The sequence below is a fragment of the Oryctolagus cuniculus genome, chromosome 2 (assembly GCF_051225735.1).
Source record: "Oryctolagus cuniculus isolate XC-2025 breed Fujian yellow rabbit chromosome 2, ASM5122573v1, whole genome shotgun sequence".
In the NCBI taxonomy this organism is placed as follows: Eukaryota; Metazoa; Chordata; class Mammalia; order Lagomorpha; family Leporidae; genus Oryctolagus; species Oryctolagus cuniculus.
In genome coordinates, this window is record NC_142868.1 from 160,708,403 (window position 1) to 160,734,351 (window position 25,949).

The 25,949-nt window shown below is 49.2% G+C and overlaps 1 long non-coding RNA gene across 4 annotated transcripts in view; it reads left to right on the forward strand.

Moving 5' to 3' along the window:
- Positions 1-19,302, forward strand: part of LOC149128108 (uncharacterized) — a 38,003-nt gene extending 18,701 nt beyond the window's left edge. The window contains exons 1-5 of one of the 4 annotated variants that reach the window (XR_016230393.1): positions 2,908-3,260; positions 3,839-4,082; positions 12,461-12,571; positions 16,180-16,315; positions 18,618-19,302. This is a non-coding gene — a long non-coding RNA (uncharacterized LOC149128108). Of the gene's footprint in view, positions 1-2,907; positions 3,261-3,562; positions 4,083-12,460; positions 12,572-16,179; positions 16,316-18,617 lie in introns of those variants that run through there. The other 3 variants (XR_016230394.1, XR_016230392.1, XR_016230395.1) reach the window with 3 other exon arrangements.
- The last annotated feature ends 6,647 nt before the right edge of the window (positions 19,303-25,949 follow it).

The following is a 25,949-nucleotide window of genomic DNA, read 5'->3' on the forward strand; positions in this document are numbered from 1 at the left end:
TTTGGGTCTCCCATGTGAGTGGAGACAGAGACTCAAGTACTTAAACCATCACCTGCCACCTCCCAGGGTGCGTATTAGCAGGAAGCTGGAATCCAAAGTGGAGCCCAGACCCCAGCCAGGGACTCTGATATAAAAAGTGGGCAGCCCAAGCAGTGTCTCAACCGCTGCACCAGATGCCTGCCCTCATTACCTCAATAGTACCTACTTTACAGGGTTGCAAGGATTAAGTTAAAGAGCAGACACAATGTGTTGATGCTCTTTTTTTAATTAATTTATTTGAAAGGCAGAGTTACAGAGAGGCAGAGGCAGAGAAAGAGGTCATCTATCTGCTGGTTCACTCTCAAAACGGCCACAACGTCTGGAGCTGTGCTGATCCAAAGCCGGAGCTGCATCTGGGTCTCACACGAGAGTGTGGGGCCCAAGGACTTGGGCCATCTTTTGCTAATTTCCCAGGCCACAGCAGGGAGCTGGATCAGAAGTGGAGCAGCCGGGACTAGAACCCACGCCCATATGGGATGCTGGCACTGAAGGCAGCAGCTTTACCTGCTACGCCACAGTGCTGGCCCACTGATACTGTTGGACAGTGTGGAGATGTGGGATTGGGCTGGTTTTTTTTGTTTTTGTTTTGCTTCTGTGGGTTTTCAGCAAATTAACATGCCTTGCTTTTTGTAGTGAAAAGTATTTTTTTCTCAAGAAGAGCTATTTTAGTTTCCTATTAAACATTATTTCAAAAGTATTATTGTGTTCCACATCTTACTGAATTATGAGAAGTAACATTAGAATAAAAAAACTAGGAAGGAAGATTAATGGGGATAATTAATTAAACTAAACTTACAGTAAAAAGGAAAATTGTGACAAAAGACTAAGAGATTTATATATTTGGTTAAATTAATATGAGATCATAATATGAACACTGTGCATCTCAAAGCAAACTTTATTTGTTCAATTACTTTTAATGTGTGTTATGACTCTAACATGTTGATTTTTAAAGAAGGCAAACCATTTGAAAACATTTTTATTTTAAAAATAGGTTTCCCCGGGTTCTGATTATATTTAAAATGTGATTTTAAAAAATTATTTTATTTATTTGAAAGAGTAGCAGAGTAAGAGATAAGGAGACAAATAGATCTTCTACCTGCTGGTTCAATACCCAAATGGCTGCAAATTCAAGGCTGTGCCAGGCTGACTCCAGGAGCCAGGAACTCCATCCGGGTCTCTCACATGGGTGCAGGGTCCCAGGTACTTGGGCCACCCTCTACTGCTTTCCCAGGAGCACTGCAGGGAGCTGAGGCTAGAACCAGCACTCCAGTATGGGATGCTGGCATCATCAGCAGTAGTTTAACCTGCTGCACCACAACACCAGCCCCAAAAGGTGATTTTTTTTTTTTTAGAAAAGATTTATTTATTTACTTGAAAGAGTTACACAGAGAGAGAAGGATAGACAGAGAGAGAGATCTTCCATCCGCTGGTTTACTCCCCAGATGGCCGCGATGGCCAGAGCTCTGCCAATCTGAAGCCAGGAGCCAGTAGCTTCTTCTGGGTCTCCCATGTGAGTGTAGGGACCCAAGGACTTAGGCCATCTTCCACTGTCTTCTCAGGCCATAGGAGAGAGCTGGATCAGAAGTGGAGCAGCTGGGACTTGAACCAGCACCCATATGGGATGCTGGCACTGCAGGTGGCGGCTTCACCTGCCATGCCACAGTGCTGGCCCCAAAAGGTGATTTTTTAAAAATTTATTTGACAGATACAAATACACAGTGAGAGAGAGAGACAGAGAGAGAGGTCTTCCTTCCATTGGTTGAGTCCCCCAAATGGCCGCTACGGCCGGCGCTGTGCCAATCTGAAGCCAGGAGCCAGGTGCTTCCTCCTGGTCTCCCATGTGGGTGCAGGGGCCCAAGCACCTGGGCCATCCTCCATTGCCTTCCTGGGCCACAGCAGAGAGCTGGACTGGAAGAGGAGCAACCAGGACTAGAACCCAGCGCCCATATGGGATGCCAGTGCCACAGGTGGAGGATTAACCAAGTGAGCCACGGTGCCAGCCCCGGTGATTTTTTTTTTTTTTTTTTGACAGGCAGAGTGGACAGTGAGAGAGAGAGAGACAGAGAGAAAGGTCTTCCTTTGCCATTGGTTTACCCTCCAATGGCCGCCGCGGCCGGCGCACTGCAGCCAGCGCACCGCGCTGATCCGATGGCAGGAGCCAGGTACTTCTCCTGGTCTCCCATGGGGTGCAGAGCCCAAGCACTTGAGCCATCCTCCACTGCACTCCCGGGCCACAGCAGAGAGCTGGCCTGGAAGAGGGGCAACCGGGACAGAATCCGGTGCCCCGACCGGGACTGGAACCCGGTGTGCCGTGCCGCAAGGCGGAGGATTAGCCTAGTGAGCCGCGGTGCCGGCCTCCCTGGTGATTTTTAATAATAAAAAATGTAAATATCCAGGCACATGGGAAAAGGAATATATGATTCAAAAGTTCTGCTGGGATTAAGTGAGATTTAAGTGAGATTTGAAGTTTTCAAGCAAGAAAAATGGACACCTGTTATATGCATGGTACTTTGTGTATTTTTTTGTTTAAGTAATTATCACAGCAAGTCTGTGAGCCATGTATCATTATATCAGCCAGGTATCTTTATCCCCATTTCATAGATGAGGAAGCTGAGGCTCAAAGGAATTTTGCACCCGGCTCAGTCTGGGACTTGACTCTATCTGATTGCTATCTGTAGTCTTGCTAACAACATTTTGAGTCAACTAGAAGGGCAGAAGGGGCATGGGATGAGGGTGGGACATTGGTGGGAGGGAGGGAGCCCAGAAAGCAGCCAGGGGCACAGGACATGAGAAAAAATTAAATAGGCAGGGGAGAAGCAGAGAGGGGATGGAAGTATCTCAGACCCAGTGTCGTTAATGTTCAGTCAGGCCCTGTCTCATCCCGGGAAAGTTAGCTCTCTACTTCCAGTGATTCTGCTTAAGTTTCCTTGTTTTATTTTGCACTCTGTTTGCCAGGCTGTGAGTCAGGCAGTTGGCCTGTGTTGCCAGGCTTCGTGAGCCGCTCTTTGGAACAAGTATTTGGAGCTGTGGTAATGCACCACCTGGGATGCCCGCATCCCATGTCAGAGTGCCTGGTTTGAATCCTGACTCTGCTTCCCACCCAGCTTCTTGCTAACGTGCACCCTGGGATGCTCAAGTACTTGGATCCCACCACCCGTGCCGGAGACCCAGATTGGGTTCCAGGTTCCTGGCTTCAACCTGGTCTGTTTTGGCTGTTGCAGGTATTTGGAGGGTAACTTAGTGGATGGGAAATCTCCCTTTCTCTCACTCTCTTCCTCTCTCAAGTAAAGTAAAAATGAGTAAGTAAAAATTAAAAACAAAAGATCGGCCGTTGGCCCCCATGGCCTGCTGGCAGGGATACACTGGCGCCTGCTGCCCGGGTCCCAGCCTTGCCCGCAGCTGAACGCCAGCAGCAGCTCTCAGCCTCTAATCCACACCCCCTCCACTGCAACCCTTCCCCTTCATTGCTTCTCAGGGGAAGGCGCAGGCCCAGTGATCTCTGGGCCAGATTTCATTTGGTTGAGTTCCTTTCAGGCCTGGTACAATTGCATAAGGGTTTGCAGCTGAGGGACCACTGAGACTCAGCATTTTCTTGGATTGCTACCAAGGCAAGCTACAGATCAAAGGTGGCTGTGGTCCCTTCACAAGTGATGAATTCCCGTGAGAGTCAGAGCTGACTTACCTGTACATAGGTAGTGAGGGGGGCAAGCTACTTGTTCACTGTTTTGCCATCTGCCAGAGAGGCCAAGTGTAACACAAATGCCAAGAGAGCTCTAAGTCCAGGCCTTCTGATTCCCAGGCCTGTAGGTTTCTCCTGGACTGTCCACCATATTTTGCTCTTGCCTGCACCTGAAGTCACAGAGAGGAGCTGGGCGATGGAGACGTCTACACCGCAGGAGACCCGAGGCTGTTGCTGCTGGCGTTAGCAGGCCCTTGCACAGACCCCAGAGATTTAACCCAGCATCCGGAGTTCCCAGGTCTGGCAGACTCAGGAATCGTGGTCTGTGGACACAGGAGGCAGGAAGAGGCTTCAGAGAGGACAGGTGTGGAGCATGATCTGGTGGGAGCTTGTGGCCCTGTGCCCTGAGAACTCAATTCTGACCACTAGAGTTTCCGGGGGTTTTTAAAAATATGGAGGTTTGGCACTGGCTCCCGGATCCAGAGGTAACTGGCCTGAGGTGTGGAGTGGCTGCGTATATGAGAGTACTTTATGTATTTATTTATTTATTTCACAGGCTGAGAGGGGGAGATCTTGGTGGAGTTCCTGGCTCCGGGCTTTGACCTGGCCCAGCCCCAGCCATTGCAGCCATTTGGGGAGCCCAGCAGGTGAAAGATCTCTCTCTCTCTCTCTTCCCCTCCCTGTCTCTCTATAATTCTATCTTTCAAATAAATACAGAAAAAAAAGGAAGAAAAAATTTACTTGTAAAGAATACAAGAGATTCGGACTTCAGGACTGACTCTCCAAATACAAAAACATCACAATAGCATTCAGACAGACAGCAAAGCTAACACAATTACCAGGCTGCTCTAGTGGGTTGAGTGGTGACCACCAAAACAGTACCTTCTTCTCCTAACTCCTGGAATTCACGAATGTGATCCTACTTGAGAAAAGGGTCTTTGCAGGTGTAATGAACTCAAGGATCTCAAGATGAGATCCTCTTGGGTTCTCCTGGTGGGCTCTAAATCTCATGCCGAGTGTTGTATAAGGGACAGAAAAGGAGAAGACAAGGGGGCAGGGGTGGGAGTGATGTAGCCCAGGAGCTCCTAGAGTCACCAGAAGCTGGGAGAGGCAAGGAAGCTTCCTCCCCGAGGAGCAGGGAGGGCCCAGACCATACCTTGATTTTTTTTTTTTTTTTGACAGGCAGAGTGGACAGTGAGAGAGACAGAGAGAAAGGTCTTCCTTTGCCGTTGGTTCACCCTCCAATGGCCGCCGCAGCCGGCGCGCTGCAGCTGGCGCATCACACTGATCCGATGGCAGGAGCCAGGTGCTTCTCCTGGTCTCCCATGGGGTGCAGGGCCCAAGTACTTGGGCCATCCTCCACTGCACTCCCGGGCCACAGCAGAGAGCTGGCCTGGAAGAGGGGCAACCGGGACAGAATCGGCGCCCCGACTGGAACTAGAACCCGGTGTGCCGGCGCCGCAAGGCGGAGGATTAGCCTACTGAGCCGCGGCGCCGGCCCATACCTTGATTTTTGACTGTCCACTTCCTGAACCATGAGACGATGAGGTTCTGTTGTTTCCAGCCATTATGTCTATAGCCATTTGTTATGGCGACCAGAAAGCTAACACACCCCCCAAGTCTACATCAATCTGCTCATTATGGAAAACCAGTCACTCACTGTCTCTGAATGATTCTCATATTCTCCAAGGCCATGACTTCTTTAGACAGCAGCATGACAAACATCAGGGCCAGAGCTGTTTTTGTTATGGGAGTCCAGGCTCCCAGGAAACAATGGAGCTTTTATTATTGTGGGCACCACAACCAGTCAGGGTTGAGCCTACTACTTTTGATTCATCTCAAGTGCAAAATGTTTCTCTCTCTCTCTCTCTCTAATTTATTTTGTTTGAAAGGAAGAGTTATAGAAGGGAGAGAGAGAGAGAGAGAGAGCTTCCATGTGATGGCTTGTTCATTCCCCAAATGGCTGCATAGATGGGCTGGGCCAGACCGAAGCCAGGAGCAGGAGCTTCTTCTGGGTTTCCCATGTGGTTGGCCAGGGTCCAAGCACTTGGGCCATCTTCCACTGTTTTCCCATGCACATTAGCAGGGAGCTGCATTGGAAGCAGAGCAGCTGGGTCTTGAACTGGCACCCATTTGGGATGCTGGTGCAGCAGGCCACGGTTTAATCCACTAAGCCACAGCACCAGCCCTGCAAAATGTTTTTGTTTTGTCTTGTTTTGCCTGAAAGTGGTATGTGAACTGTTTACTGACTTTGGAAGCGGGACAAATTTTTGCTTCTACAGGTTGTGGTGAGATTAAATAAATTGATAAATAGGCAGGCATTTAGAATAGTACCTGACACTCCAAAGCATTCTATGTTATCAACTGCTGTCTTTCTTTTATTTATTTATTTTTAAAGATTTATTTATTTACTTGAAAATCAGAGTTACAGAGAGAGAGGAGAGGTAGAGAGAGAGGGAGAGGTCTTCCATCCGCTGTTTCACTCCCCAATCAGCCGCAATGGCTGGAACTATGCTGATCTGAAGCCAGGAGCTTCTTCCAGGTCTCCCACATGGGTGCAGGAGCCCAAGGACTTGGGCCATCTTCTATTGTTTTCCCAGGCCACAGCAGAGAGCTGGATAGGAAGGGGAGCAGCTGGGACTCGAACTGGCGCCCATATGGGATGCCAGCGCTTCAGACCAGGGCATTAACCCATTGTGCCACAGAGCCAGCCCCTCTTTTTATTTATTTTTATTTTTTTTAAGATTGAGTTATTTAGTTGAAAGGCAGAATCTCAGAGGGAGAAGGATATACAGTGAGAGAGAGAGGGATGCCTTCCATCCACTGTTTTACTCCCTAAATGGCCACAACAGTTCCATCTGGGTCCCCCACATGGGTGGCAGAGGCCCAAGCACTTGGGCCAGCCTGTGCTGCTTTCCTAGGCACGTTAGCAGGAAGTTGGACTGGGAGCAGAGCAGCTTAGACTTAAACTGGTGCTCCAACATGGGATGCTGGTTTCGCAAGGAGTAGCTTAACCCTCTGAGCCATGGAGCTGGCCCCAGCTGTCCCTCTTTTCGTTGATGTCTGTTCTACACTTTCTACAGTAGGCAGTCCAAACACTCACCTATTTTTTAAATATTTATTTATTTATTTATTTGAGACAGAAAATTAGAGAGAGAGAGAGAAGGAGACTTCGAGAAAGGTCTTCCATCTGCTGGTTCACTCCCCAAAAGGATGTAAGAGCTAGACCTGGGCTGATCGGAAACCAGGAGCCAGGGGCCAGGAGCTTCTTCTGGGTCTCCCACGTGGGTGCAGGGGCCCAAGCACTCGGGCCATCTAATACTGCTTTCCCAGGCCATAGCAGAGAGCTGGATTGGAAGAGGAGCAGCCAGGTTTCAAACCCGTGCCGATATGGGATCCCAATGCTACAGGCAGCGGCTTTAACTGCTATACCACAGTACTGGCCCCAAATTTCATTTATTTTAAAAAGGCCAGTTATGGCAGGTGAGCCAAAAGCCTCTGAACCAGTTTCCCTGGGTACCAATGATAAGAGACCAGGGTTCAAGGCTCTGGTTCCATACCCCCTCCCTCTTGGTCCTGTCAGTCTACCCTCGTCCTTCTAGGGGAGAGATGAATCCCAGTAGCTGCTGTTTCTATTTTATTTTTTAGAGGAAATTTTCTTTTTCAGAGGAAGCTTCAGGAATATGGTTGGGAGTTGGATGACCCCTTGATGGAGCAAAGGCAACCAAGGTCTCATTGAGTCTCGTGGGAAGGGAGAGGAAGAAGGGAAGGGAACAGCTGGGGTCAAAGGACACAGCATGAGGAGTGAGTTCTGAGCAGACCATGGAACTGTGTGTGCCAGGGAGCTGTGCCACAGAGCAAGACAGAAGACTGAGTGACAACCGGTCACCCAAGACGCAGCCCCCATCATGGGGTTCAGATGTGGCCAGTGTGTGTGTGAGCCAGGAGGTGGGGAGCCTGCTTGTTGGAAGGCTGGTAAGGCTAGAGGGGCTGTCCCCTCCAACAGCTCAAACACTAGGGCCAAACATCAGGCCGTGGGCCAAGTGTTGTGGTATAGCTGGTTAACCCACTGCCTGGGATCCCCCAGCCCATATTGGAGTTCCAGTTCAAGTCCTGGCTTCTCTGTGCTTCCAACACAGCTTCCTGCTAGTGCACCTGGGAGGCAACAGATGATAGCCCAAGTCCCTGGACCCTTGCCACCCATGTGGGAGACCCAGGTGGAGTTCCTGGCTCCTGGCTTTGGCCTGGCCCTGTCCTGGCTGTTGCCTGCATTTGGAGAGTGAACCAGTAGATAGATTTCTCTGTCACTTTGCTTTTCAAATTAATGAATTAATCTTTTTAAAAATAGCATTTCCCCAATTCTGTTTATTCATTAGTTCATCCAGCAAGCATTTCATTCACTGAGGCCACAAATATTTACAGAACGCCCACTAGGCATCCCAGCACAGGCTGTCCTTGTAGACCTGGATTCTGGTGGGGGAGACAGAGGAGCAAGCAGATACCTAAAGTGTTCAGGAGGTTAGCAGTGATGAGTGCTGTGGAGGAAAACAAAGTGGGGTGTGGGGGGACCTGGCGATCAGCGGGTGCAAGTGCTCTGTGAGAAGGTAACATTTGAGTGGCCACTCAGGGAGGGAGGGCAGAGAAGGGTGAGTCACGCAGGTGCTTGGGAAACATTTGTTGAGTTCCCAAAGGAGCGAGTTTGTGGGCAGGGAGGGCCAAGCCTGGAAAAAAAACAGAAACAAAAAAAAGCCAAAGGAGCAGGGAGTACCCATCTGGTGCTCTGTTTTGCAAAAGAAAGCACAGTGTGGCCCTCTTGTGTTTATAAACAAACTGTGAGGATCGCAGTAAACTACAGTAAATGCCAGATGATTTCAAATTTACTGCCGAACTTCTTTCTAAAAGGTTACTTACAGAAGCCACAGATCACAGCCTAGGCCAGGACCTCAGCAAACATCTGCTCCTGGTGGCTTCCAAAGTTCCAGCTGATAAGGATCCAATAGGCTGCTGGGTGTAAAGATACAGATTCCAGCCCCCAGCCCACCCCCATCCAGGCAAGGGATCCCGGCCTCTGTGCCTTTAAAGAGCGCCCAGGATGAGTCTGGAAGAGGCCAGTGTGGGACACCCAGATTTCACAAATAAGGAAACAGAGGCCTCCAGAGAGAGGGGCCAGCTTGCTCAAGGTGGAACTGGTCCGGCAGGCAGAACCAGGCCTAGCACTTGCATTTCCCAACCCTCAGGTGCGTGGCGGTGTTCTGCAGAGCACCAAGATGGCTTATGGCATCTACACTTGGGATGCAGCAGGGCACAGAGCAGGAAAGCACACGCCGAGTCAGAGGTGTGGTAGGAGCTCCCTGTGCACCGGGACGCGCTGGTGACTGGCCCCGACCAGCACACTCCGCAGCAAGTGTCTGCGGGGAGACACGTGTGGCGTTCTGGTCACACAATTACAGGCGGACAGGGAAGACAAGGAGGGAGAAAGTGGCGAAAGAAGGGCTCTCCTCTCCCCCAGCTAGGGCGCTGTCTTCCACGCGCTTTATCTCGGGTGCATGGTCTGGGGTTTCAGCCGTCCCGTAGCCAGGGTCACTCTGTGCTGGAGACCTGAAAGCAGATCTTTCTTTGATGCTGCCTGAGGGATGGTGTAGACTGAGAGGCCTGAAACACTGGGTTGTGACGCTGGGCAGGCAGGTCACATGGCCAAGCCGCAGGCCCCTGCAGGCCTCTGGAGACCCTGTGGAAAAGAAGAAAAACCAAGCCATCCCCTCCCAAGGGGTGGACCGGAGGCCTCCCCAGTGATGCACTGCCCTGCTAGTCCGAGCAGCAGCAGTGAGCCAGGGTGTGTATGTGTGCAGGTGAGGGTGAGCGCTGTGCAGGTGCCGGATGCCCTGCTCTACGCATGGGGGCTCAGACACCACCTGCTCCTGAGCTGTGCCCTGTGTGGCCACAGCTGTTGCTGCTCTGCTGTGGCAAAGCCGGACTTCCAAGCCTGCTGAGGCGGGCCTGCGAGGAGACACACAGTGTACTTCCTTTGCCGTCTGTTCTTCCTGCAGGGGCACAAAAGCTCTTTCAATTGCTGTGGAATGTACCAGAAGTTCCATGTAGAAGGGCTGCCAGGCCGGGGGCCCAGAATTGTGCAAACAAGTCTGTGGGGGGAGCAGGCACTTCAGCCTGCAGCTCCCTGCCGTGGACCCCTGTGACTGGAAGGGTGGGGCAACCCCACTGGCTGCTGACTCAGCACCCTGAGCCTTTGCCACATCCTTGGCCTGTTAGGGCTGGAGAAATCACAGCCCGCTCCAAGGTTGGGGCAGCAGTGTGTTACCCTCACTGTGCAGCCAGGGAGCCAGTCTTCAGGCTTGGGGGGACTGGGAAGACAGCGGTGATACAGGGGAAGGAGGGCTAAAACAGCCCCATTGCGGCTCAAAGTGCTCCAACCCTGGCCATTATCTAAACAAACAACATAGACCATTGGTGGGGAAAACAAGACCCCCACTACCCACCCCGACAGGTCCAAGTCCCTGTGTCGTGGCTGGGAGCCTTGCCATTGAGAAGCCTGTTGCTGGAACGCTGTGGGCCGAGCTCCGGGTTGCCATAATCTGCCTTTTTCTAGCCAGAGTCTAGCACCTCCTAGGGTGCTGAAGCCAACCCAGTGCTGAACTTTGCCCTAGTTTCAAAATGCAAACGAACCTGTGCCAATGGGAAGTGCCCAGGAGTAGCCGGGGCAGCCAGCCCCCAGGGGAGCCCAAGCTGTCAACTCCCAGCAGGGAGGGGGAGGCCTGGGGTGGGGACAGTGAGGGGCTGGCAGGGAGGGCTGGGAAACGGTGTTTGTTTGCAGTAGGTCTGTGGGAGCCCCGCTGCTGGGACACATTGCACAATCTCACAGTTTTAACAAGAGAGGAGGAAAGGAGAGAAGGGAGCTGGGGAAAGGGTGTGGGATCAGACTGGCTTTTGTACACGAACTTGTTTAAACAGGACTCTTATCAAAGAGTAACACTAAACTTTGCTCTTTTTTATTACTTGGGCACCCTGGGGAATGGACTCACAGAGGGAGGATTAGATTGCCTCGTTGGAGATGAGAGCCCCAAATAGCAGACAAGGTTGACAGAAGCGGGGGATCCAGTCACTTGTGTCCCGCGAGGACATGCTTTGCCCCCACTATCCAGACAGATTCCTGCCTTCTGTGTGAGCACAGCTGGACCCCAGGACTGAGAAGAAAGCTGGCGTCCAGTGACGGAGCAGCGACAGTGAAGGTTCTGCAGGTCCGGGAATAGGGTGGGACATCAAGGAAGAAGCCAGCCGTGGCTGTGCAAGGAAGGCCCAGGCCCCTGTGGTTGTAATGTTCAATGTCCATCCAATCACCTGACACTGTGTAACAGGGCTCTGGGGAAAACCCAGTCGAATGTGGTTGACAGGCAATTCAACGTGTACTGATTGTCTCCAAGCTCATAGTGCCTCTTTAGAGAATGAAGGACCACAGCCCGCGAGGTGTAGGGGCGTGGGTCAGTAGGGCAGTTAGGCGAGGTGGTCGGGGTCTGCACTCAGACTGCCAGGGTTGCAGCCGCCTCCATCGCTGAGCTCTGTGGCTGGGCGAGTGACCTCTCTTTCATTTACCTCTCAAGTGGAAATAATTTTCAGAGTGGTTGTGAGGATAAAATGCAAAGCACAGTCTAGGAGCTTCTCCGCATAGCAGCTTGACTGCTGAATATGGAGGCAGGGTGGAAGTTAAGGGACTCAGGAGCCACGTGGCGCTGGTTCAGTTCTCTGTACCCGTGGTGACATCTCTGTGTCCTTTGCAGATCAGCTATCGCCAACAAGCCTCGGCTTCCTCACCCGTGGCGGGACTGGGTGGTAAATACTCACTAGATGCTAGGGATCATTGCCTCAGAGGTTTGGCCTTCTAAACACCTCGGTTATAGGACATTTACATTTATTTTATTTAGAAGGTAGAGAGAGATTTTCCATCTGCTTGCTGGTTCACTCCTCACATGCCCCCAGTGACCAGGCCTAGGCCAAGTAGAAGCCAGAAGCCTGGCATTCAATACAGATCTCCTATATTACTGGCAGGGACTCAAACACTTGGACTTCCATTGCCTGCTGCCTCCCGGGCTGTGCACTAGTAGGAAGCTGGAATCAGGAACAGAGCCAGCACCTGAACACAAGGCACATTCTGATACGGAATATGGTGTCCCCAAGCAGTGGCTTCACTGCTGTGCCAGACACAGGAAATTTTGGAAGACTCCTGGGCCTCCCCATGGATATTTCATGAGCCTTTCTTTCTAGACAAAAGGGAACAGGTTGTGGCAAGGCCTGCAGGGGATGGAAACCTTGGCTTTGCAAGGTCACTCAGCTGCACCCAAGCTCTGTTCCAACACTGCCCTTGACATTCCATTCTCCAAGTCAAAGACCCTGAGAAAAGTTTGTGGTTCCAGAAACTCTAATTAGGAAAAGCCAGAATGATGGTAAACATTTTCACAGGGCTCTTGTATCAACAGCCTGCCCGGCACAGAGGGCAAAAAGGCAGTCCTCGAAACATCCCAGCTGGCACTGATCAGGGGCTGCTGTTGGCCCGGTGCCAGGTCTAGTTGGCTAGCATGGTCTCTGCCCAACTTTGGTTCAATCACGATGTGTTGTTCTATTGCTAACGGACTCGGTGTTCAGAAGGAGCTGGAACATTTTCCCATCATTCTTGATGGGAGTATTTCATTGCTTCAGAGCTTTCCATTTGCTTTCATTTATGTCTTTGTTCAGGGGTTTTATCTGCACTCAGACGCCAGCCTACCCGGTCAGCTGTCGGCATGCTGCCTGTTACCTATTCTTCTCCACTGTGGCATTTTTCCAGGCATGTTGAAGTTGGCGGTGGTGAGTAAGGGCACTGCCCACAACTGTGCCCTCGAGTCCCACTGCAGCTCAGAGGGATGGAGGTGGGAGGCAGCACTGGCAAGAGGTTTGTCAGCACCCCCCCACACCACTGCCTTGCTGCTGCTGCCCTGCCATCCCCAGCCCATGTGACAACCCTGCCCGTGCTGCTCAAACCACCCTCCTCTTCCCTGCAGCACCCAAAACCACCCACTTCTGTGCACTGCCCAAAGCCCACTTTTGTGCACTCCCCAAACCCTTTGTTCATGTAGTGGAAAACCGCAGCTTTTGTGATTTTGCCAGGCTGTGTCTCTGCAATGACTGTTAGGTCATTATGATGCCAATGTAATAAAATCACCATGACTGACACTCCCACTCCCATCAGGCACCTGATGCCCTGACCAAAAAAAAAAGAGCAAGAAAATGAGTGGTACTCAAGCCCTGCCCCAAACTCCACCCACTTTGAATATTTAATTAAGTCCCACCCAAGACACCATCTCCTATGCCTCCAGATCATAGGGACAGCCCTGAACCCTGCTGAAGGCAGATCTCCTGAGTTTGCCTGAGTGTGTCCTTTCACTTTGCCTGCTGGCCTTTCTTTATGTCTCCTCCTTGGATTCCTTCTTGTGCCAGAGACAAGAACCGGGATCAGCCAGCCTACAATAGTAGGCCAATGAGCACGGCAGCCAGGATGGCGTATAGAGGAACAAAGTTCACCTGTCTGTCAACCCAGAAGAATATCATACACATACTCACAATACCTTAACCCAGTGCCTCTCAACCCAGGGAGCAACCCAAGGGACATTTGGCAATGTCATTTTTTAAAAATGTATTTTATTTATTTGGCCGGCGCCGCGGCTCACTAGGCTAATCCTCTGCCTGCAGCATTGACACCCTGGGTTCTAGTCCTGGTCGGGGCACTGGATTCTGTCCTGGTTGCCCCTCTTCCAGGCCAGCTTTCTGCTGTGGCCCGGGAGTGCAGTGGAGGATGGCCCAGGTCCTTGGGTCCTGCACCCCATGGGAGACCAGGAGAAGCACCTGGCTCCTGCCATCGGATCAGCGCGGTGCGCTGGCTGCAGCGTGCCAGTCGCGGCGGCCATTGGAGGGTGAACCAACTGCAAAAGGAAGACCTTTCTCTCTGTCTCTCTCTCTCACTGTCCACTCTGCCTGTCAAAAAATAAAAAAAATGTATTTTATTTATTTGAAAGGTAGAATTATGAGGGGTTGGGAGGAGATGAACAGATCTTCCATCCTCTGCTTTACTCCCCAAATGGTACAACAGCCAGGGTTTGGGCCAGGCCAAAGCCAGGAGCCAGGAGCTGCATCTGGGTCTTTCACATGGGTCAAGGGCCGCAAAGAGTTGGGCCATCTTCAGCTGCTTTCTCAGGAGCATTAACAGGGAGCTAGATTGGAAGTGGAGCAGCTGGTACTCGATCCAGATCACAGGCAGCAGCTTAACCTATTATGCCATAATGCCAGCCCTGGCAATGTCATTTTTTTGTGTTACAACTTGGGGTGGGGTATTCAGCAGTGTCTACAGAAATAACCAGGCTCTGTACAAAGGTTCATATTGGGTTTATTCAGGGCAGAATATGAAAGATTTAGGCCCGGGAGATACAAGTCCAGTGACTTTTAGTAAGCTTTTGGAAGTGTTTTATAAAGTGGTTAGATTCTGGTCAGAATTTATGTATTTCATGACAGCAATTTTTCAATACCATTACCCAGTGAATGCGCATTGGCTTGCCCGAAAGGTGGGCTTGGGTAAGTGAGGGAAGTTTCCTGCAGGTGGAGACTTTCTTTAGAATGTGATTGGTTGTAAACATCTTCAGAGTGTCTCTGAAAAGAGGCCGCTGATGCATACTAAGACCATTTCTGGGACTAGATAAGGAAGGTGTAGACACAATGTTGCTCCAGATGCAGAGATGAAACAGACCCTATGTGCGCCTCACCCAGGTCCAACTGACCTGGTGGACAAGGTTGTGGTCCTGTCTGGTCACTCCTCAGACAGGTGTGAATAGGTGTTGAATGCTTTGTAGACTTTTTAGGGGAGCAATTTGTTCTTAGTAGGTAGAAACCAGAGATGCTACTAAACTTCCTACGGTGTGTGGGAGGTTCCCCTGTCCTCCCTACCTCTGCCTCACACACAAAGAAGGATCTAGTCCAAAATGGTAATGGTGCCAGTTGAGAAAGCCTGGGGCAAGTTGGCTTGGTGTCAGTACCCTGAATTTTATACCACTAACACACATACCCAGCTACTGTTGCCCAACATGTACCTCTGCTCCTCTCAGGCAGGTCCTGTACATATTTCTGAACCTACCTTCTGAGTTTTGACCTCTGTGCCTTTGTCTCTTCATCCACGTGGTTGTCTCTGCCCAAAATGTTCTCCTCTGCACCCATCTGAACCCAGACTTTCCTTCAGATCTCAAGAATTTCCTCTCCTGTGAATCTGTCTTCAACTGCCTTGTCGCTGTAATCTGGCTGACTGTCCTTGAAGCCATATGAGCTGTTTCTTAATTGCAATGCCCATTGGATGGCAGTTGTATGGTATCTTCATTGTCAGCAACACGAGGGCAGGAACTGGAGTTTAGTGCACCTGTAATCCTCTACAATGCTAAAGGCCCTCAGTAGGGACTTGTTGAATAACTACACACCCACACTGTCCAAAGTTTTTTCTTGCTGTTGTTTAAAAATTATGGGAGACCATTGTTTCAGACTAAGCTTCTGCACTAGGCCCCAGCAGAATAGACCAAAAAATAAACCTGGAGGCACCAACGTGTGGCACAGCAGGTTAAGCCATGGCTTGTAATGCCAGCTTCCTGTATTGGAGTGCTGGTTTGAGTCCCAGCTGCTCTGCTTCTGATCTACCTTCTTGCTAATGTGTCTGGTACTGGCCACTGCAGCCATCTGGGGAGTGAACCAGCAGATTTTGAGATCTCTTTCTGTGTCTCTTCCTCTCTTTCACTCTGCCTTTCAAATTAATGTTGTAGCATAGCAGGTTAAGCCACTGCTTACCATGCTGGTATCCCATCTGGGTGCCTATTCTTGTCCTGGCTGCTCCACTTGCAATCCAGTTCCCTGCTAATGCTTCTGGAAAGCCAGCAGAGGATGGCCCATGTGCTTGGGCCTCTGCCACACATGTGTGAGACCTGGAAGAAGCTCCTGGCTCCTGCCTTCAACCTGGCTGAGCCCTGGCCATTTCAGCTATTTGGGGAGTAAACCAGCAGATGGAAGATCTCCCCACCACCCCTGACCTCCCCCATAACTCTGCCTTTCAAATAAATTAATACATCTTAAAAAAAAAATCAGGACAGGATTCCAAACAGGAGTGGACCTCATCTGTTTAAAAAAAAAAGAAAGAAATCAGAATGGAGCCCCTCGTACTAAAGTTCCATATTACCAAACCTCCCAAGAAATCAGGAGAGAGAGAGAGAGAACAACCAAATTTCTCTAACATAGAAATTTATTGGATTGTTGGAGCTGACAGATCTGTTTTCCTGTGTGTGGTAGAGTGAGATTACAGGGTCAAAGAGAAAAACATTTTTAAAAGGAAAAACATGGGTCGCAGCGTCAGCTGTGGGTGTGACTCTCACCTCCACTGCATCCCTCTTTAGGAGACTTCAGCAGTTTCTTCACTCTGCTGAGCCACAGTTCAGCTTCTCAGCTGGAAGATGGGAGACACACCTGCCCTGTTATGGTTGTAGTGAGGATGAATGATTCAGATTGGTGCGCACAGAGTCTGCCACATAGGTGAGTAAATGCTTCCCTTTCCCTTCTCAGACAACAATATGATAACATTAGTGATGATGATGATGGTGTCAGATAAATAGGCAGCGAATTAGCTAGGTGTGATGAACTCCTTAACTGTCATTTTGGTACGCCTGCCTTCCCAGGATGCATCTGTTGCATCCAGAACCAGGACACATGCTAAGACCCTGCCTCATTGTGTATTGGATGGAGGTATCACCCACTTCCTTATGAAAACAGGTGGAAGGGGGCAAGAGCTCTCTCTGCCATGGGCCTTGCTTTGCGCTCTTTCTACTGTGGAATGCACTTGGACATACCGGGCTCTTGTGTGCTATGGAGCTAGAAGGCCCCTTCCTGATTATAGGTTTACAAGCAATTCTTTGGCCCACTCGTGTTGGGCATTTCTCAGTGTGGGGCAGCCCGCACTTGCATAAGAATGAATGTTCATTTATTCCCTCCCTGCCAAATTAACTCTGCTCCTATTTGAGATGATATTAATCTCCGCTTAGCATTTCTGTCTGAGCAGGGGGCAAGAACCTGGATTTAAAAATTAATAAATTCATTGCCCACATAAATGATAACAGCAATGTTATAATACTTGATATTTTCAAGGAATTTTGGTTTCCATTTGAGTTTCTTAAAATAGCCAAGGTAGGGGCCGGTGCTGTGGCGCAGTAGGTTAATACGCCTATGTGAGCATCGGTTCTAGTCCCAGCTGCTCCTCTTCCCAATCAGCTCTCTGCTATGGCCTGGGAAAGCAGTAGAAGCTGGCCAAGTCTTTGGGCCCCTACACCCATGTGGGAGACCTGGAAGAAGCTCCTGGCTCCTGGCTTCGGATCACCGCAGCTCCGGCCATTGCAGCCATTTGGGTAGTGAACCAGCGGATGGAAAACTTTTTCTCTGTATCTCCCTCTTACTGTCTGTAACTGTAACTCTCAAATACATAAATAAAATATAAAAAAACAGTCAAGGTAGGGATTTTTTTAAAAAGAGAAAGAGTGAGGCAGCGTAGTAGGTAAAACTGCCGTCGGCAGTGCCAGCATCCTATATGGGCACAAGTTCGAGTCTGGCTGCTCCACTTCTGATCCAGCTCTCTGCTATGGCCTGGGAAAGCAGTAGAGGATGGCCCAAGTGCTTGGGCCCCTGCACCCATGAGGGAGACCTGGAAGAAGCTCCTGGCTTTGGATTAGTGCAGCTCCAGCCATTGCAGTCATTTGGGGAGTGAACCAACGATGGAAGACTCTCTCTGCCTCTGCCTCTCTGTAGCTCTGCCTTTCAAATAAAAAATAAATAAATCTTAAAATAAAAAAAAAGAGAGAAAGAGTAATCATTGCCCAAATGCCTGCAACAATCAGGACTGGGCCAGGCTGAAGCCAGGAGCCTGGAACTCCATCAGCAATTTGGGTCTTCCACGAGGGTGGTGGAAGGGACCCAAGTACTTGAGCCACCACGTGCCGCCTCCCAGGATGCACATTAGCAGGAAGCAGGAATTGGAAGCAGAGCCAGACTCAGATATGGGAATGCAGGTACCAAATACCTACCCCAAGGGATTTTTGGCAGAAGAGGAGACTAATCCAAGGCTGGAGTTGCAAGGAAATGAGGTAAATAATACAATGATAACTTCATAGAGATCTCTTTGTTTTTATTTTTTACTTTTTAAGATTTATTTTATTTATTTGAAAGGCAGAGTTACAGAGAGAGGGAGAAATAAAGAGAGAGAGATCTTCTATCCACTGGTTTGCTCTCCAGATGGCTGCAACAGCTGGGGCTGGGCCAGGCTGAGGGCTTCATCCGGGTCTCCCACATGGGTGCAGGGGCCCAAGGACCATCTTCTGCTGCTTTTCCTGGCACATTGCCAGGAAGCTGGGTTGGAAGTGGAGGAGCCAGGACTGGAACTGGCAGCAGCTTGACCATTATGTTACAATGCAGGCCCCATAGAGATTCTTTGTAAAAATGGAAATTAACTGGTTTCCTGCCATCCCCCCCTTACAACCCCCTCTTCTTTCTTTCTGTCTTTTTTTTTTTCTTTTTAAAAAATTTGTAAGTGGCTAGAAAGGAGCATCATGTTCCTGTACATTTGCGCTTGGGTACTCTCATCCACACACTGGTCTACAGTTACCGTCTGCATGTAGGTGACGCATATCTAGATCCTTAGGGCTCTCCTGTGAGCTCCTGACCGGCACATCCACTTGCTTAATTATCATCAGCTCTTGAGAGTTCTCAAGTGTATCCCAAGTTCAACAAATACAAATCTAATCTTGCTGTTTCCTCCTTAAAACCTTTCAGTTCTTTCCGTTGTTCTTAGGGAAAGGATGGAGCTACCAGCTGTGTCCACGATCCAGCCCCTGATCCCGCTCTGCCATCACCTTGCATCAGCCCCCTGTGGGTGCTCAGCAGAGTTGGTATGAAGATTATTTTAAGGTCAAGATGTTTGGGATTCAATGGATACAGAAAGAAGACTTCTTGGAACTTCCTGTATCTGACTAAAAGCAGAAACTGCTGGGAAATGAGACAGCTGTAACTTGCCTCTTTGAGGGAGCTGTTACGTCCAGGAAGGAGATGATGAATGAGCGAACATAAATCCCTCCTCCAAAGGGGGTTTCACAGCCATTGAGCTCATACCTGCACGAACGGCATCATCTCAAACCTTCTTAGCTTCTGTTTGTCCTAGAAACCCATTTTTCCTTCCAAAGAAAACCCATTTTGGGGCTGGGCATTGTGAGACAGCAGGTTAAGCAGCTGCTTGGGACGGCCACATCCTATTTCAGAGTTCTTGGGATCAAGTCCTGCCTCTGCTTCTGATTCCAGCTTTCTGGAATCGGAATGAAGGCTCGAGGACTTAGGTCCCTGCCACCCACGCGGGAGATCCGGAGGCTCCAGTCTGGTTGGCTCCAGTCTGGTTGTTGTAACATTTGGAGAGTGATTCTTTCTCTCTTTCTGTTATTCTGCCTTTAAAATAAATAAAAACAAATAAAAAATCAAAAAAGAAACCCATTTGATGTCCAGTAGAGACCTTTTCACTCCCTTCCCTACAAAGTTAGTCATATAAACCTCTGACTTCAAGCATTTGAGCAGATACTTCTTTCATAAGCTCCTGTATGCATAGGGAGAGGTGTTTTTTTTTTCTGTTCATCCATCCTTTGTTGGTTTAATCCACAGCACCCCAAACATAGAATATAAGAGGCTAGAAGGAAAGTCCCTCCTCCCTGGCAGCCCTTGGTTTGTGGGCTCTGCTGCACTGGCTCCCTTTCCGTTTCATGATTCCTCTGGCCACAGAGCTGTGCTCATGCTCCTCCCTCTGCCGGGAATGCTTTTTCTGCCCTGTGGCACTCACCCTTCAGAACTCAGTTCTTTCTTATTTATTTATTTATTTATTTGACCAGAACTCAGTTCTACGAGCACCTTCTCGAGGCACTCATGGCATCGTATACTTCTCCTTTACAGCACTGGTTGCATAGCCATGAATGCGGTTCTTTGATTAACATCTTATCCCCCAACAGACTGTAAGCTTGTTGATGGTGGGGTCCTGCCTATTTTTGTTCACCATTGTATTCTCCATTCATAGCACAAACTAGAAACTCAAAGAATGAAATTACTCAATGGATACTTGAATAGAAGGTGCAGGAGAAATCCCACACACAATAGACTAGAAGGACTCTCTTCCCCAAGTCAAAGATGCATAGACCTCCTATGTCACATTTCTTGGAAGGCCAGTCATAGAGTGGAGGCTGAGCAATCTCAAAATAGCCAGTGCTGGTGTGGGAAGTTGTTACTCTATCGGGGCAACCATCCTGGTCAGGGATTAGGTGACAGTGTACTTGAGAAAGGTTGAACCAGAAAACCATCCCACACCATGCAACATGCATGAGAACCTGATCTCATCCGAAAATAGCTCCATTGCCACGATTTGGAGAGAGTTTAACGAGCGTTCAGCCTCTCTTAGCAATCTCTCCCGCTTTGGAGCTTTCTGCCCTTTTATTGAATCCAGAAGCGATGGAGTTTCCTGTTCTCATTTTATTTATTTATTTATTTAGGAGTTACACAAGGATGTTTATTACTATATGCTTTACAGTAGATGAAAATTTGAAATCACTTAAAAGTCCATTAATAGGGGATGGCATAAGCAAATAAGGTAGATCCCATTGCATTCACTCCTAGTGATGGTCTGTATGACTGTCATGGAAAGAGGGCCACAAGACGCTACTGTATGAAATGCAGGTTAGAGAAAAGCACATAGAGAACGACCTTATTTACTCAGAATTCACTGCGTCTATGTGTGTGCAGAGGCAGGTTTTTAGAAAGGTGCTTATGAGGATAGGAAAAGGAATTATCACCAGCTGGTGGACCTCAGGACACTTTTACTTTCTTCTTTTTATTTCTCTCATTTTAAAATGAGAAAATTAGGTTCAGAGAGACATAATGATTTTCTCTTATTGGGGCTCAGGAAATGGTACTCTAAGTCTGGTGCTCTGACACGGTGAACTGAAGAAGCAGACTCAGATCTCTCTGACCTCTCCCAATACTCCTGTCTCTTGATCTCCTTTATCTCCCAAAGCACAGGGCTGTCCTGATACTCCCTGATCTACCTGAGTTTGGGATCCACCAAAGAAGAGAACTCTTGTCTTCAATCTTCTTGCTGAAATTTCATTTCATATCACAGAAAAAGAGACTGAAAATCAAATGCCATACTCTAGACCAGTTACATATAAAGTCTGTCTGCCCATGTGTAGCAGAAGGCCAAATACCAAAGCCATGTCTTTTAAAAAATATTTATTTTTATTCGACAGGTAGAGAGACAAAGACAGAGATTGTCTATCTGCTGGTTCACTTCCCTAGTGCCCACAACAGCCAGGCTTTCAGAATTCAATCTAGGTTTCCTACCTGGATGACAGGGACCCACATACTTGAGCCATCACTACTGTCTTACAGGGTGTGCAATAACAGGAAGCTGGAACCAGAAGTAGTTCTGGGATTTGAACACAGGCACTCTGATACAGGATGTGGCCATCACAAGCAGCAGCTTAACTGCTGTGCCAAATGTTTGGCCCTGCAGCCATCGTCTCTTGTGGAGAGAAGTATATTGCAGGAGGGCGCGTGAAGAGTCAGGAGTAGTGGTCAGGAGTCTGCGGAAAGTTTTCATGGAAGAGAGGAGCTGGTATGCAAAATAACCAATCAGACAGGTTCTTAGTAGAGTGGCTTGGATCAGCACCATGATATTCCCAGTAGCCCTGCTTAGAGGGAGCCTATTGCTAAAGCATAATATGGAGAGACTTGAAGGAAAAGAACAGGGAAACATAAAAGGAGCTTTCTGCTGGTGCCGCGGCTCACTAGGCTAATCCTCTGCCTTGCGGTGCCGGCACACCGGGTTCTAGTCCCGGTCAGGGCGCCGGATTCTGTCCCGGTTGCCCCTCTTCCAGGCCAGCTCTCTGCTGTGGCCAGGGAGTGCAGTGGAGGATGGCCCAAGTACTTGGGCCCTGCACCCCATGGGAGACCAGGATAAGTACCTGGCTCCTGCCATCAGATCAGCGCGGTGCGCCGGCCACGGCAGCCATTGGAGAGTGAACCAACGGCAAAAGGAAGACCTTTCTCTCTGTCTCTCTCTCTCTCTCACTGTCCACTCTGCCTGTCAAAAAAAAAAATTTTTTTTAAAAAGGAGCTTTCTAAATTTGGGGTATGAGGGAAACCTGGCAAAGGGTGCAGTACAACTTGGTATCAAGTTCAGAGGAACTTTATTACAGTTATTGTCTGTTCTTGGGCTCATTCATGCCTCTAAAAATCATTTACTACCTCTCTAAAATTGTCTATGCCCCCGACCTTCCCTTGTCCTGTGTGGAGGATATTTAAGTTTCAACCACCTGGCCCCTTCTCTGAGTTTCAAATTTTGTATGACTCTTGCGCTTGCTCGTATTATTAAGTTTGTTGTGGCTTTTCTACTGTTGGCCAATCAATTGTCAATTTATTTTAGGGGCTAAAATAATCAAACCTTCACAGGAAAAAGAGAACATTTAAATTTTCCCTTCAAAATAAGCCACCCTGGTGGTTGCTTGCAGAAACAGGGCTCAGACAGACTGTCAGCTTTAGGCATGTTGAGTGAGGAAGACCATGAAAGATTTATGTTCCTGGAGGTCACCCAAATGGGAGTTGGGACAGTAGGGGTCTGTTTCTCACATCTCTGGTTTCTTGTCACCATAGACAAAATTCTCAGCAGTGGAAATCTGAGCAAACCATTCAATATTTCAATGAAGAGGATGGGCATTGTAGTGCAGTGGGTTTAGCAGCTGCTCTGGATGCCTGCAACCCATCTCAGAGTGCCTGGTTCAAGTTCCAGCTATTGTGCTTCTAAGCCAGCTACCTGCTAATACATTCTGGGAGGAAGCATATGAGGCTGAAGTGCTGGTGATATGGGATAGGCAGCCAGCTAGTTTAGTGTAACTGAGCTGGAAGTCACAAGCCACCCTCCAACACACACACAAACCCATTGTGTAATTTTGTTTTCCTTCTTATTGATCAAAATGCCCCTTTCCTGAGATTCATCTGCTTCATCTGGGATCTAACGGGAAGACACCATGAAAATATGTATATTGAGTTGCATGTGGAATTTTATTAAGGTATGCTAAAAAGTGCAGGTGGTGGGGCTGGCGCTGTGGCATAGGGGATAAAGCTGTCACCTGCAGTGCCAGCATCCCATATGGGCACCCATTAGTGTCTCTGCTGCTCCACTTCCAATCTAGCTCTCTGCTGTGGCCTGGGAAAGCAGTAGAAGATAGCCCATGTCCTTGGGGGCCTTGCACCCACATGGGAGACCTGAAAGAAGCTCCTGGCTCCTGGCTTTGGATCAGCACAACTCTGGCCATTGCACCAGTTGAGGAGTTAACCAGCAGGTGGAAGACCTCTCTCTCTCTCTCTCTCTCTCTGCCTCTCCTCTCTCTTTGTAACTCTGACTTTCAAATATAAATAAATAAATCTTTTTTTAAAAAAAATTCCCAGGTGGCTTCAGGCCTGTAGAGCCCTCCCACACCTCAAAAAGAGGTCAGTAACTGGGGAGAGATCTCTCTTCTGCCAGAGACCGTGACTGGAGGAGGTCCTGGGTGCTCTGTTTCCCCTCCCCCTCCCCTTTCTCTTCCTGGGCCCACTGCCCACTCATGATGGGTGTTTCTCTGTGTGGAGCAACTCATGTTCCTGTGTGTGTGTGTGTGTGTGTGTTTGCTTTCTCATCTTTTAAATAAAATTTTATCACTTTGTGTACCTTATACAAGTACATACTTAGAATGCTCCTCTAGGTACAAGGCAAGAGCCTAGGAAAAAATTAATAATCTACTCTCTGACTTCACTTGGGCCCTTCTCACCCATTTGGGTGCCTGAATGGAGTTCCTGATTCCTAGCTTTGGCCTGGCCAAGACATGGCTGTTGCAGTCATTTGGGGAGTAAATCAATGTATGGTCCCAGCTATCTCCCAGGGGCAGCTTAGGGGAGTCTTCCCCACCCTACCCCAGGGGGGCTGTTAGTTATGAAGTGCTGGGAGGAATTTCAGGAGTTCCTCACCCAGGAAGCCCTCCACCCAGCGACATCTCACTCAGGGAGGGGGGCAGAGAGAACAGAGGCTCCAGACCCAAATCCAGAAAAGCTCCAGTCTGCATGCAGCTGGGCTCTCCGTTCTCTCCTGAGATGCGTGCAGGTCTGCCAGGTATACTTCTCTGCTTTCAAGTTTGCACAGTGTTCACTCCCCCTTCCTGTCCATGCCATCATGCTGCATCCTCACAAGACCACGACCGCCGACCCACTCCTGCTTCAAAAACAAGGGGTTTTATTAAAGTGGGAAAAAGCAGGCTTCTCCACAGACAGGGCAGCCCTAAGTGTTGTTCGGCCCCTAGTGGGGTTGGATAAATGTTATGTTAGCATCCAGGCAGAATGCTCATGTTATTTCCGGGAAAGGAGTGACAGCTTCAAGGAGCTGGGGATCCACCTCTTTGTTTCTCTTTATGCTGTTGCTTCTATACTGTATTCCAGTATCGGATGTGGGTGTGGGTGTGGAGGCTGAAGAAGCAGTTGAGCCACCTGGAAATAAAAGTTCCTACCATCTCAAGGCCTGCAATAGAGGGGTTTAGTTCCCCTTGCTCTGAAGATAAACAGATGCCTTGCCTGGCCCAGGCTCATCCCAGATGGGGGACCAAGGCTGACCACGTGGACCTACCACTCCATTGTACACGCATTGTCACATAAACGTGCTGAGTGACACACCTACCGCTGCCATGACAAGAAGCACGGGACCATGTAAGGAACCAAAAGGGGTGGGGTAGCTGGATGCTGGAAATATACGCCTACTTCTCAGAAAGAACTTGAGCACAATGCAGGCTATTGGGTTCGTTCCCCATGCCCATGAAGAATGAGAACACGGACAAAGAAGAGTGAGCAAAATTTATTGAAACCAAGGAAAAGCTCCCACAGTGCAATGAGAGGAGTCTCCTGAGCAGGCCGCCGCCGAGAGGAGGGGTCTGGACTCTTACATCCTTCAGGGCTATGGGCAAGTTTCAACACAGGCGACTTTCAAGCGAATTGTACAGTGTTCTCCCATCCTGCTGTGATCTCCGCCTCTTTCCTTATCTCTCATTACTCTCATCTCCTTAGTCTCAGGTCCCAGGTCCTTATCTCCCATTCCTCCCTGCTACTTAACTTCCAGTCTCAGCTCCTTGTCTTTAGTCTCCATTCCTCATCTTTATAAGAGGTGCCTATTTGCACGTAGGCCCCTCTGTCCCTTACTAGCTCAGCTGAACTGACTGGCTCCTGTCTCTAACAAGTGTTCCTCCCCCTTATTGGAATGTGCCTCCTCTTTTGTTAAATAACCCATATAATGTTAAACAGGGCCACTCCCCTCCAAGTAGGCCCCACTCAGCTGCAGAGTGTATACTTTTGCTTTCTAACATGTTAGCTGCTGTTTGCTGTTCTACTCACTCCTGAATTCCTTCTTGAAGCAAATTCAAGCATCTGGGTAACAGGCAGCCCTCACTGTATGGTTCCATGGTTATCCCAAGTGGTGTCTGAACTGCTGTGCCAAATGTTTGCCTTTATTTATTTTCATGTTACTTGAGGGACAGGGAAGAGAGAGAGAGAGATAGGCAGATCTGGGCCAGGCCAGAGCTAGAATTTCAGAATACAATCCAGGTCTCCCAGGTGGGTGGAAGGGACCCAAGTACTTGGGCCATCATCTGCTGTTTCCCAGGGGTGCACTTTAGGAAGACGCTGGATCAGAAACTTAGGAGCTGGAACTTGAACCAGGCACTCCCATGTGGGATGCAGGTGTCTCAAGTCATGCCTTAACTGCTGTGCTAATGCCAATCCATTTTCTGTCTCTTGTTTCATTTATTTTATTTAAAGGCAGAGACAGGGAGAAATAGATCTTCCATCTGCTGGTTCATTCCCCAGATGGCTGCAATAGTGGAACTGGTCCGGGTTGAAGCCAGGAGCCAGGAACTGCATCCTGGTTTCCCAGAGGAGTGCAAGGGCCCAAACACTTGTGGCATCTTCTGCTGCTTTCCCAGGTGCACTAATTGGGAGCTGGATCAGAAGTAGAGCAGCCAGGACTCAAACTGGCATTCATATGGGATGCTGGTGTTGCAGGCGACAGCATAACCCACTGTGC